The 12,915-nt window shown below is 46.2% G+C and overlaps 1 long non-coding RNA gene across 2 annotated transcripts in view; it reads right to left on the reverse strand.

The window, feature by feature from the left end:
- Positions 1–912: 912 nt before the first annotated feature.
- The window catches only part of LOC137309456 (uncharacterized), a 57,261-nt gene continuing 45,258 nt past the window's right edge, over positions 913–12,915 (reverse strand). For both annotated transcript variants that reach the window (XR_010959831.1, XR_010959830.1), the window contains exons 4-5: positions 10,115–10,820; positions 913–1,197 (exon numbers count right to left, since the gene is read on the reverse strand). This is a non-coding gene — a long non-coding RNA (uncharacterized lncRNA). The remainder of the gene's footprint in view (positions 1,198–10,114; positions 10,821–12,915) is intronic.

Here is a 12,915-nt window from a genome sequence, read left to right on the forward strand (position 1 = left end):
TAGAACTATTTTTAACTTATCTGGGCGGCTTTCCCACGGCTTCTGATTCACGCCTGAAGGGCCAGATCAGGCAAAAAGAAACAAAATAAGTAACATAAAAAACCACTGCACGTAGTTAAAACACAAAATCAACCTACCTTTCCATCCTGCTCCGATATCCGATATCTCCCTCTCCGATCTCCCCCTCTTCACCCCCCTGATGTCCCCAAGATCTCCCCTTCTTCACCCCCCTGATGTCCCCCCCCAATCTTCCCCTCTCGTCCCCCCCGATTTTCCCCCCTCCTCCCCAATCTTCCCCTCTCCCCCGATCTTCCAACCTCCCCCCCCCCAATCTTACGTTCCAGCGCCGAATGACGTCTCGCTCTCTCTTTCTCTCCCCCCCCCACCTCGCATTGCAGCTCCTGACGGCAGCGATCGTGTCAGAAACGTTACGTTTTGTTTGTGCAGGTTTGCCACATGCATCTTCACCCCCCCCCCCCGGCTGTCAACCAGCCTCCATTTCAAAATTGAGCCCATTGTCTCTGAGAGTTCCTGTCTAATTTCTTGTAAATAAATCTGTTGAAGAACCAAGGCCAGCTTTTTTCAAAATTAATTCTCGGGATGTGGGCATCAATGCCAAGGCCTGCGTTTACTGCCTATCGCTAACAAACAACTGAGTGGCTTGCTGGGCCACTTCAGAGGTCAGTTAAGAGTCAACCACATTGGTGTGGGACTGGAGTCACCTACAGGCCAGACCGGGTAAGGATGGCAGGTTTCCTTCGCTAAGAATAACAACTTGCATTTATATAGTGCCTTTAATGTAGGAAAATGTCCTAAGGCGCTTCACAGATTGTCCTGGAGTCTCCAGGAATTAAAGATTAATGTCCTAGACAATGCTGAAAGCAATCTGGGAAAAAATGTATTAGTGCATTTTTAAAAATTGTTTTTTTCATTTTATTTGAGCATTTTGGTTTATTGGTTATAAAAATATTGGAGATGGGGGATAATAGCTGCTTGACTGATAGTCAAGCATCATCCATTCGGGTAACAGAGTCTTTTCGGTTTCCTGGAGTGGAAAGGCAAGGCGATGCGAGGTTAGACTTGTCAGGTGACCAATGGCGGGTGGAAGCATGAGGACGCAACAGTTGGAGGTCAGAAGTCAGAGGTCAGGTGATGAAATCTCCAGGAATATGTCCAACCAGAGTTGGCGACCCTAGTCTTAAAGGATGAGAGAGAGACAGATAGGTTTAGGAAGGGAATTCCAGAGCTTAGAGCCTAGACGGCATTTTTATTGTAAGACAAGTTGGCAAAGTTTGGTAACTATGTAAAATATGTTGAGATCCTGCTAGTTATTCTCTTGTTCATTTGATATTTATAGTTCAAGCAAAATGAGGTCTGATGTAGAGTTATTAGCCCCGATTTTAACTGCGTCCACTTGGCGGAAACTGGGTTGCCGGGGGGTGGGGGAGGAACAGTTAAAATAACGGCTGTCGGTTGCCCCCTTCCTTCCTGGCCTGAACCATCTTAACCTGTTCTTTTGAGCAGGCGAGCAGGACACCTGCAGGAAGGTAGCAGGGTACTGTTTTAAATATGCAGATTGGGTCCGAAGGTGTCAACAGGACCCGATCAGTGCTACCAGCTTGAGCGGGGAGGAGGGCAGGAGAGCAGTGTCAACTCCCCCGTCAGATGCAACCTGCCAGGAGCCGGATCCTGGGCCAGATCCGGGGCCCAGCAGGTAAGTTTAAAATAGACTTTTTAGGTTTTCTTCTGGGTCAGGAAGGGCAGGAATGCTCCTTTGAGACTCACAAGAGAGCCTTGGGCCTCCCTTGAACCGGGCAACCCTCCTCCACCCGATCGTTGACAGACGCCCCCCACCCCAGGGCTATGATTGCGGCAAGATCCCCCCGGCCTCAATTGCTGACAGAACCCCCAGTACTAAAAGAGGAAGCCATGGAAATAGTGGATGCATTGATTGTCATCTTCCAAAATTCTAAAGATTATGGAACAGTTCCTGCAGATTAGAGGGTGGCAAATGTAACCCCACTATTTAAAAAGGGAGGGAGAGAGAAAAGTGGGAACTACAGACCAGTTAGCTTAACATCAGTAGTAGGGAAAATGCTAGAGTCTATTATAAAGGATGTGATAACAGGACACTTAGAAAATATAAACAGGATTAGACAAAGTCAACATGGATTTATGAAAGGGAAATCGTGTTTGACAAACCTACTGGAATTTTTTGAGGATGTAACTGGTAGAATAGATAAAGGAGAATCAATGGATGTGGTGGATTTGGATTTTCAGAAGGTCTTTGATAAAGTCCCACATAAGAGGTTAGTGTGCAAAATTAAAGCACATGGGATTGGCGGTAATAGACTGGCATGGATTGAAAATTGGTTAACAGACAGGAAACAGAGGGTAGGAATAAATGGGTCTTTTTCAGGATGGCAGGCAGTGACTAGTGGGGTATCACAGGGATCAGTGCTTGGGCCCTAGCTATTCACAATATATATCAATGATTTGGATGAGGGAACCAAATGTGTTTCTTTTTAATTCGTTCATGGGACATGGGCGTCGCTGGCAAGGCCGACATTTATTGCCCATTCCTATTTGCATTGAGAAGGTGGTGGTGAGCCGCCTTCTTGAACCGCTGCAGTCCGTGTGGTGATGGTTCTCCCACAGTGCTGTTAGGAAGGGAGTTCCAGGATTTTGACCCAGTGACAATGAAGGAACAACGATATATTTCCAAGTCGGGATGGTGTGTGACTTGTAGGGGAACATGCGGGTGGTGTTGTTCCCATGTGCCTGCTGCTCTTGTCCTTCCAGGCGGTAGAGGTTGCTGCAGTGCATCCTGTGGATGGTACACACTGCAGCCACTGTGCACCGGTGGTGAAGGGAGCGAATGTTTAGGATGGTGGATGGGGTGCCAATCAAGCGGGATGCTTCGTCCTGGATGGTGTCGAGCTTCTTGAATATTGTTCGAGCTGCACTCATCCAAGCAAGTGGAGAGTATTCCATCACACTCCTGACTTGTGCCTTGTAATGGTGGAAAGGCTTTGGGGAGTCAGGAGGTGAGTCACTCGCCGCAGAATACCCAGCCTCTAACCTGCTCTTGTAGCCACGGTATTTATATGGCTGGTCCAGTTAAGTTTCTGGTCAATGGTGACCCCCAGGATGTTGATGGTGGGGGATTCAGCGATGGTAATGCCGTTGAATGTCAAGAGGAGGTGGTTGGACTCTCTCTTGTTGGAGATGGTCATTGCCTGGCACTTGTCTGGCGAGAATGTTACTTGCCACTTATGAGCCCAAGCCTGGTCTTGCTGCATGCGGGCTCGGACTGCTTCATTATTTGAGGGGTTGCGAATGGAACTGGACACTGTGCAATCATCAGCGAATATCCCCATTTCTGACCTTATGATGGAGGGAAGGTCATTGATGAAGCAGCTGAAGATGGTTGGGCCGAGGACATTGCCCTGAGGAATTCCTGCAGCAATGCCCTGGGGCTGAGATGATTGGCCTCCAACAACCACTACCATCTTCCTTTGTGCTAGGTATGACTCCAGCCACTGGAGAGTTTTTCCCCAGATTCCCATTGACTTCAATTTTACTAGGGCTCCTTGGTGCCACACTCGGTCAAATGTTGCCTTGATGCCAAGGGCAGTCACTCTCACCTCACCTCTGGAATTCAGCTCTTTTGTCCATCTTTGGACCAAGGCTGTAATGAGGTCTGGAGCTGAGTGGTCCTGATGGAACCCAAACTGAGCATCGGTGAGTAGGTTATTGGTGAGTAAGTGCCGCTTGATAGCACTGTCGACGACACCTTCCATCACTTTGCTGATGATTGAGAGTAGACTGATGGGGCGGTAATTGGCCGGATTGGATTTGTCCTGCTTTTTGTGGACAGGACATACCTGGGCAATTTTCCACATTGTTAGGTAGATGCCAGTGTTGTAGCTGTACTGGAACAGCTTGGCTAGAGGCGCAGCTAGTTCTGGAGCACAAGTCTTCAGCACGACAGCTGGGATGTTGTCGGGGCCCATAGCCTTTGCTGTATCCAATGCACTCAGCCGTTTCTTGATATCATGTGGAGTGAATCGAATTGGCTGAAGACTGGCTTCTGTGATGGTGGGGATATCGGGAGGAGGCCGAGATGGATCACCCACTCAGCACTTCTGGCTGAAGATGGTTGCAAACGCTTCAGCCTTGTCTTTTGCACTCACGTGCTGGGCTCCGCCATCATTGAGGATTGTAAGGAATCTTACAACACCAGGTTATAGTCCAATGATTTTTATTTGAAATCGACAAGCTTTCGGAGGCTTCCTCCTTCCTCAGGTAAATGTCAGGAGCTCCTTGAAGCCTACGCATTTCTACATCACAGAACAATACATGGTGTTTACAGACTGCCCCTGCAACTGCCCGTTGCCAAGACAATCACCGTGTTCAGACAGAGAGGTGTCACCTACAGAACCCCTCAATACACATTCAACAAAAAAACAAACAGGAAAAAAATAGAGAGAGAGAGAGAGGCAGGAACATCCGGAAGGCAGAGAAAGCCAGCAAATGACCCATTATATTAAAAACAGATAGCTTTTGTTCGCTGGTGGGGTAACGTGTAGCGTGACATGAACCCAAGATCCCGGTTGAGGCCGTCCTCATGGGTGCGGAACTTGGCTATCAATTTCTGCTCGACGATTTTGCGTTGTCGTTTGTCTCGAAGGCCGCCTTGGAGAACGCTTACCCGAAGATCGGTGGCTGAATGTCCCATCCTGCTGAAATGTTCCCCGACTGGGAGGGAACCCTCCTGTCTGGCGATTGTTGCGCGGTGTCTGCATGGTCTCGCCATGGTGTTGTAAGATTCCTTACATTTGTCAACCCCAGTCCATCACCGGCATCTCCACATCATCATTGAGGATGGGGATGTTTGCAGAGCCTCCTCCTCCCATTAGTTGTTTAATTGTCCACCACCATTCACGACTGGATGTGGCAGGACTGCAGAGCTTTGATCTGATCCGTTGGTTGTGGAATCGCTTAGCTCTGTCTATAGCATGTTGATTCCGCTGTTTAGCATGCATGTAGTCCGGAGTTGTAGCTACACCAGGTTGGCACCTCAGTTTTAGGTACGCCTGGTGCTGCTCCTGGCATGCTCTTCTACACTCCTCATTCAACCAACGTTGATCCCCTGGCTTATTGGTAATGGTAGAGTGAGGAATATGCCGGGCCATGAGGTTACTGATTGTGCTGGAATACAATTCTGCTGCTGCTGATGGCCCACAGCGCCTCATGGATGCCCAGTTTTGAGCTGCTAGATCTGTTCTGAATCTATCCCATTTAGCATGGTGGTAGTGCCACACAACACGTTGGATGGTGCCCTCAGGGCGAAGACGGGACTTCGTCTCCACGAGGACTGTGCGGTGGTCACTCCTACCAATACTGTCATGGACAGATGCATTTGCGACAGGTAGATTGGTGAGGACGAGGTCAAGTAAGTTTTTCCCTTGTGTTGGTTCGCTCACCACCTGCCGCAGGCCCAGTCTGGCAGCTATGTCCTTCAGGACTCGGCCAGCTCGGTCAGTAGTGGTGCTACCGAGCCACTCTTGGTGATGGACATTGAAGTCCCCCACCCAGAGTACATTTTCTGCCCTTGCTACCCTCAGTGCTTCCTCCAAGTGGTGCTCAACATGGAGGAGGACTGATTCATCAGCTGAGGGAGGACGGTAGGTGGTAATCAGCAGGAGGTTTCCTTGCCCATGTTTGACCTGATGCTATGAGATTTCATGGGGTCCGGAGTCAATGTTGAGGACTCCAAGGGCCACTCCCTCCTGACTGTATATCACTGTACCGCCACCTATGGTGGGTCTGTCTTGCCTGTGGGACAAGGTATGATTGTCCCACAGGGACTGAAAGGTATGATTCTGTGAGTATGGCTCTGTCAGGCTGTTGCTAGTGGGACAGCTCTCCCAATTTTGGCACAAGTCCCCAGATGTTAGTGAGGAGGACTTTGCAGGGTCGACTGGGCTTGGTTTGCCGTTGTCGTGTCCAGTGTCTAGTGGTCCGAGTATTTCCAAGTTTGTTGATGACACAAAACTAGGTGGGATTGTGAGTTGTGAGGAGGATGCAAAGCGGCCTCAAGGCAATTTAGACAAGTTGAGTGAGTGGGCAAATACATGGCAGATGCAGTATAATGTGGATAAATGTGAAGTTATCCACATCGGAAGGAAATACAGAAAGGCAGAGTATTGCTTAAATGGTGATAGATTGGGAAATGCTGATGTACAAAGAGACCTGGGTGTCTTTGTACACTAATCACTGAAAGCAAACATGCAGGTGCAGCATGCAGTTCGGAAGGCAAATGGTATGTTGGCCTTCATTGCAAGAGGATTTGAGTACAGGAGCAGGGATGTATTACCGCAGTTGTGCATAGCCTTGGTGGGACCGCACCTGGAGTACTGTGTGAAGTTTTGGTCTCCATACCTAAGAAAGGATATACTTGCCATAGAGGGAGTGCAGCGAAGGTTCACCAGATTGATTCCTGGGATGGCAGGACTGTCATATGAGGAGAGATTGGACGACTAGGCCTGTATTCACTCGAGTTTAGAAGAATGAGAGAGGATCTCATTGAAACGTATAAAATTCTGACCGAGCTAGACAGACTGTATGCAGGGAGGATGTTTCCCCTGGCTGGGGGGTCTAAAACGAGGGGTCACAGTGTCAGGATACGGGGTAGAACATTTAGGACTGAGATGAGGAGAAATTTCTTCACTCAGGCAGTGGTGAACCTGTGGAATTCTCTACCACAGAAGGCTGTGGAGGCCAAGTCACTGAATATATTTAAGGAGATAGATAGATTTCTGGACACAGAAGGCATTAAGGGGTCTGGGGAGAGAGCGCGAATATGGTATTGAGATAGAGGATCATTCATGATCACATTGAATGGCGACGCAGGCTCCAAGGGCCTATTTTAAGAACATAAGAGCATAAGAAATAGGAGCAGGAGTAGGCCAATCGGCCCTTCGAGCCTGCTCCGCCATTTAATAAGATCATGGCTGATCTGATCCTAACCTCAAATCTAAATTCATGTCCACTTTCCTGCCCGCTCCCCGTAACCCCTAATTCCCTTTACTTCTAGGAAACTGTCTATTTCTGCTTTGAATTTATTCAATGATGGAGCTTCCACAGCTTCCTGGGGTAGCAAATTCCACAGACTCTGAGGAAAGAAGTTTCCCCTCATCTCAGTTTTGAAGGAGCAGCCCCTTATTCTAAGATTATGCCCCCTAGTTCTAGTTTCACCCAACCTTGGGAACATCCTTACCGCATCCACAAGATCAAGCCCCTTCACAATCTTATATGTTTCAATAAGATCGCCTCTCATTCTTCTGAACTCCAATGAGTAGAGTCCCAATCTACTCAACCTCTCCTCATATGTCCGCCCCCTCATCCCCGGGATTAACCAAGTGAACCTTCTTTGTACTGCCTCGAGAGCAAGTATGTATTTTCTTAAGTATGGAGACCAAAACTGTATGCAGTATTTCAGGTGCGGTCTCACCAATACCTTATATAACTGCAGCAATACCTCCCTGTTTTTATATTCTATCCCCCTAGCGATAAACGCCAACATTCCGTTGGCCTTCTTGATCACCTGCTGCATCTGCATACTAAATTTTTGATTTTCTTGCACTAGGACCCCCAGATCCTTTTGTACTGCAGTACTTTCCAGTCTCTTGCCATCAAGAAAATAACTTGCTCTCTGGTTTTTCCTGCCAAAGTGCATAACCTCACATTTTCCAATATTGTATTTCATCTGCCAAATCTCCGCCCACTCACCCAGCCTGTCTATATCCCCTTGCAGATTTTTTATGTCCTCCTCACTCTCTACTTTCCCTCCCATCTTTGTATCATCTGCAAAGTTCGATATGTTGCACTCGGTCCCCTCCTCCAAATCGTTAATATAGATCGTAAAGAGTTGGGGACCCAGCACCGACCCCTGCGGAACACCACTGGCCACTGGTTGCCAGTCCGAGAATGAACCATTTATCCCAACTCTCTGCTTCCTGTTAGATAACCAATCCTCCACCCATGCCAGAATATTACCCCCAATCCAGTGATTCTTTATCTTGAGCAATAATCTTTTATGTGGCACCTTGTCGAATGCCTTCTGGAAGTCTAAATACACTACGTCCACTGGTTCCCCTTTATCCTCCCTGTACATTATGTCCTCAAAGAACTCAAGCAAATTTGTCAGACATGACTTCCCCTTCGTAAAGCCATGCTGACTTTGTCCTATTAAATTATGTTTGTCCAAATGTTCTACTACTGTCTCCTTAATAATAGACTCCAAAATTTTACGCACCACAGATGTTAGGCTAACTGGTCTATAATTTCCAGCCTTCTGTCTACTACCCTTTTTAAATAAGGGTGTTACATTAGCAGTTTTCCAATCTGCCGGGACCTTTGCCGAGTCCAGAGAATTTTGGAAAATTATTACCAAAGCATCCACAATCCCCACTGCCACTTCCCTCAAGACCCTAGGATGTAAGCCATCAGGTCCAGGGGATTTATCCGCCTTGAGTCCCATTAATTTACTAAGTACCAATTCCTTAATGATTTTAATCATATTTAGCTCCTCCCCCACTGGAGCCCCCTGTTTGTCCAGTGTTGGGATATTCTTAGTGTCCTCGACCGTAAAGACTGAAACAAAATATTTGTTCAGCATATTTGCCATCTCCATGTTTCCCACCATTAATTTCCCGGTCTCATCCTCCAAGGGACCTACGTTTGCCTTAGCCACCCTTTTTATTTTTATATAACGATAGAAACTCTTGCTATCTGTTTTTATATTTTTTGCTAATTTATTTTCATAATCTATCTTCCCTTTCTTAATCAATCCTTTAGTTACTTTTTGCTGTCTTTTGAAGACTTCCCAATCTTCTATCCTCCCACTAAGTTTGGCTACCATATATGTCCTTGTTTTTAGTCGGATACTATCCTTAATTTCTTTACTTAGCCACGGATGGCTGTCATTTCTTTTACACACTTTTTTCCTCAGTGGAATATATTTGTTTTGAAAGTTGTAAAATAACTCCTTGAATGAACACCACTGCTCATGAACCGTCTTACCCCTTAATCTATTTTCCCAATCCACTTTAATCAATTCCGCCCTCATACCATCATAGTCTCCTTTATTCAAGCTCAGTACGCTTGTTTGAGAACCAACCTTCTCACCCTCTAATTGGATATGGAATGTAACCATGTTATGGTCACTCATTCCAAGGGGATCCTTAACTAGGACATTATTAATTAATCCTGGTTCATTACACAGGACCAGGTACAAGGTTGCTTGCCCCCTTGTCGGATCAGTTACATACTGCTCAAGAAATCCATCCCTAATACACTCAATAAACTCTTCCTCAAGGCTGCCCTGCCCAATTTGATTTGTCCAGTTAATATGATAGTTAAAATCCCCCATAATTATAGCTGTTCCCTCATTACATGCCCCGACTATTTCCTGATTAATACTTCTTCCAGCAGAGTTGCAACTATTAGGAGGCCTATATACTATGCCCACTAGTGTTTTTTTTTCCCTTATTATTCCTTATCTCTACCCAAACTGTTTCATTATCCTGATCCTTTGTCCCAATATCATTTCTCTGTATTACAGTGATTCCTTCCTTTATTAACATAGCCACCCCACCTCCCCTTCCCTCCTGCCTGTCCTTCCTGATTGTTAAATACCCTGGCATATTTAATTCCCAGTCGTTGTTACCCTGCAGCCATGTTTCTGTAATGGCCACAAGATCATACCCATACGTAGTTATTTGTGCCGTTAACTCGTCCATTTTGTTACGAATGCTACGTGCATTCAGATAAAGAACTTTCAAATATGTTTTGTGACACTTATTCTATGTTTCTATGTTGCAGTTACCACAAACCACCTGCACTGCCATCTCTATCTAATCTTGTTTTATTTATTTACTTAATTAGAGTTTTTATTCACTTGCTATTTTTATTAACTAATTAGTTTATCTACTTTAAGTTATTAATTTGATAAAGTAATAGTTCTAGTTACCCAGCACTTTAGTTTAACCCACTGCCCCAGCTTAGAGAGCAAAAAAAAGGAAATACTCATCAGCCAATCACCTACCTGCTGTCCTGTGACTTCACTCTTCCAAATTTCTGCCTGTGTCAGTTGGTGTCAACTGTAAGTGAAGGAGGGTCTCCTCTCGGGCCTCTCCTCTCCTCTCGGGCCTCTCCTCACCTCTCGGGCCTCTCCTCTGTTCTCGGGCCTCTCCCGTTCTCGGTCTTTTTTTATCCTCCGATCCCGCTTTCTTCTGCTCCTCTGCTGCTAACTTTTTTTATTAACTCTCGAGATGTGGGCGTCGCTGGCAAGGCCAGTATTTATTGCCCATCTGCAGTTGCCATTGAGAAGGTGATGGTGGGCTTGCTAGGCCACTCAGAAGGCAGTTAAGAGTCAACCATGTTGGTGTGGGACTAGAGACACATATAGGCCAGACCGGGTAGGGATGGCAGGTTTCCTTCCCTTAAGGACATTAGTGAGCTAGGTGGATTTTTACCACAATCCAAAACCTTCATGATCATTTTTACTGATACCAGCTTTTTAGTTCTAGATTTTTAAGCTGAATTGGAATTCTCAAACTACCATGGTGGGATTTGAACTCACGTTGTCTGAATTATTAGTCCAGGCCTCTGGATTACTAGTCCAGTAATCTGGAATTGCTCCTTCTCACCTGCTATAACTTCAACTGTACATCTGATTCCTGGGCTGACGCTTGCTGCTGGACACTTGTTGTGAAGTGGATCCCTTGCACCAATCTGCTCCTCATCCGTACCTACGGAAATACAACGGGAAGAAGCAATTACTACTATCTGCAACATCCCCCTTGAAACACATTTCACTGGCCAAATCAGGCTGTGATATTGTGAAGCGCGCTAACTTTCCAAGTGACAGAATACATGAGTGAGTGAAAATTAATTGTAGAAGAGAAAGCTGTCAGAATGGGTACTAGCCATTAGATGCAGGTTTACCGATGGACTCAATGGACTGGCAACACCTGATCTTGAATGCAATCGTCCTTCAGGTACTGACCTCTCCCTTCTGTTATGGACTTCTTTTTCATGCAATCATTAAGATATTGGTAAAGTGCTGATTGCATTCGGAACCCTGCCATTACCATGCAATTGGCCAGTATGCATCACCAAACAAGAATGGAAGTACAGACAAAGGTCCTGATGGAGACTTTTAGTGCCCTACCCACTATCGTTGCAAGGTTTCCTTGGAATGTGAAAGATGTCTGAAGCATAAATATGGATTACCTTGCGAGAGAGGCTCTGAAAATCGGCGATCCCAGTCAGCTGCTGTAATCACATGGGGAAGACCAGGACTACCAGCTGAGCCTGTCAGAATTCCCCGGGTCAAGATATTTGAACAAAGTGAGTGGGTACCTGCGTTAGTACTGGCATGACTGGGGCACATGTTAATTGGAAGGCGGGGGGGCTTGGCCAGCCGCTGGGCCCCCGAGTGCCGGCAGGTTTGGCAGAATTAGATTTGTACTTAAAAGAAATGGCTCTTTACCAAAAAGGCCTTTTTCCTACAACGGCCAATCACTTCATGATGAGTTGCTATAATAAGAAAACTTTTCCAATCTGGGTGGGCCACACTTTTGTGCATACTTGGAGCACCAGAGGTGGAACTGGCGAGAATTCCACTGGAAGGCATTATCCTGCCAAATTTGCCTCTTTTCCTGACATCACCATCATAGACATTCAGAAAGATGCAGTCAGCAGTGTTTCCCACACAAAGAATTTGCGTCCACAACAGAAAGTGCAACCGCCCTTTTCAGACACTGCAACTGCCCTTGTGATTTTCTGCCCCAGATTCCCTCCCATAAGCCCAATCAATGCTGGTAGTGTGAAATGATTATTTAAATTATGGGAACATGGAAAACAGGGGCATTACACACAGTGACCAGTTTAAATCTTCCTGCTGCTGTTTACACTGTCATTACACACAGTGACCAAAGGATATCTTCCCGCTGATGTTTACAGTGTCACTGCACACAGTGACCAGAGGATATCTTCCAGCTGATGTTTACAGTGTCACGGCACACAGCGACCAAAGGATATCTTCCTGCTGATGTTTACACTGTCACCACGCACAGTGACCAGAGAACATAAGACCAGAAGAAACAGGAGCAGGAATAGGCCATCCAGCCCCTTGAGCCTGCTCCGCCATTCAACAACATCATGGCTGATTGTCTCAACACCATTTTCCTGCACCATCCCCATATTCCTTGATGCCTTTAATATCTAGAAATCTATCAATCTCTGTTTTGAATATACTCAATGACTGAGCCTCCACAGCCCTCTGGGGTAGAGAATTCCAAAGATTCACCACCCTCTGAGTGAAGAAATTTCTCCTCATCTCAGTCCTAAATGGCCTGCCCCTTATTCTGAGACTGTGACCCCTGGTTCTAGATTCCCCAGCCAGGGGAAACATTCTCCTTGCATCTACCCTGTTGAGCCCTGTAAGAATTTTCTATGTTTCAATGAGATCACCTCTCATTCTTCTAAACTATAGAGAATACAGGCCTAGTCTACTCAACCTCTCCTCATACGACAATCCTGCCATCCCAGGAATCAGTCTGGTGAACCTTTGTTGCACTCCCTCTATTGCAAGTTTACCTTTCTTAGGTGAGGAGACCAAAATTGTACACAATACTCCAGGTGCGGTCTCACAAAGGCCCTATTTAATTGCAGTAAGACATCTTTACTCCTGTACTCAAATGCTCTTGTAATAAAGGCCAACATACCATTTGCCTTCCTAATTGCTTGCTGCATCCGCATGTTAGCTTCCAGTGACTCATGTACAAGGACACCCAGGTCCATTTGAACAACTACATTTCCCAATCTCTCACCATTTAAAAA

This window comes from Heptranchias perlo, unplaced genomic scaffold (assembly GCF_035084215.1).
Source record: "Heptranchias perlo isolate sHepPer1 unplaced genomic scaffold, sHepPer1.hap1 HAP1_SCAFFOLD_164, whole genome shotgun sequence".
Lineage (NCBI taxonomy): Eukaryota > Metazoa > Chordata > Chondrichthyes > Hexanchiformes > Hexanchidae > Heptranchias > Heptranchias perlo.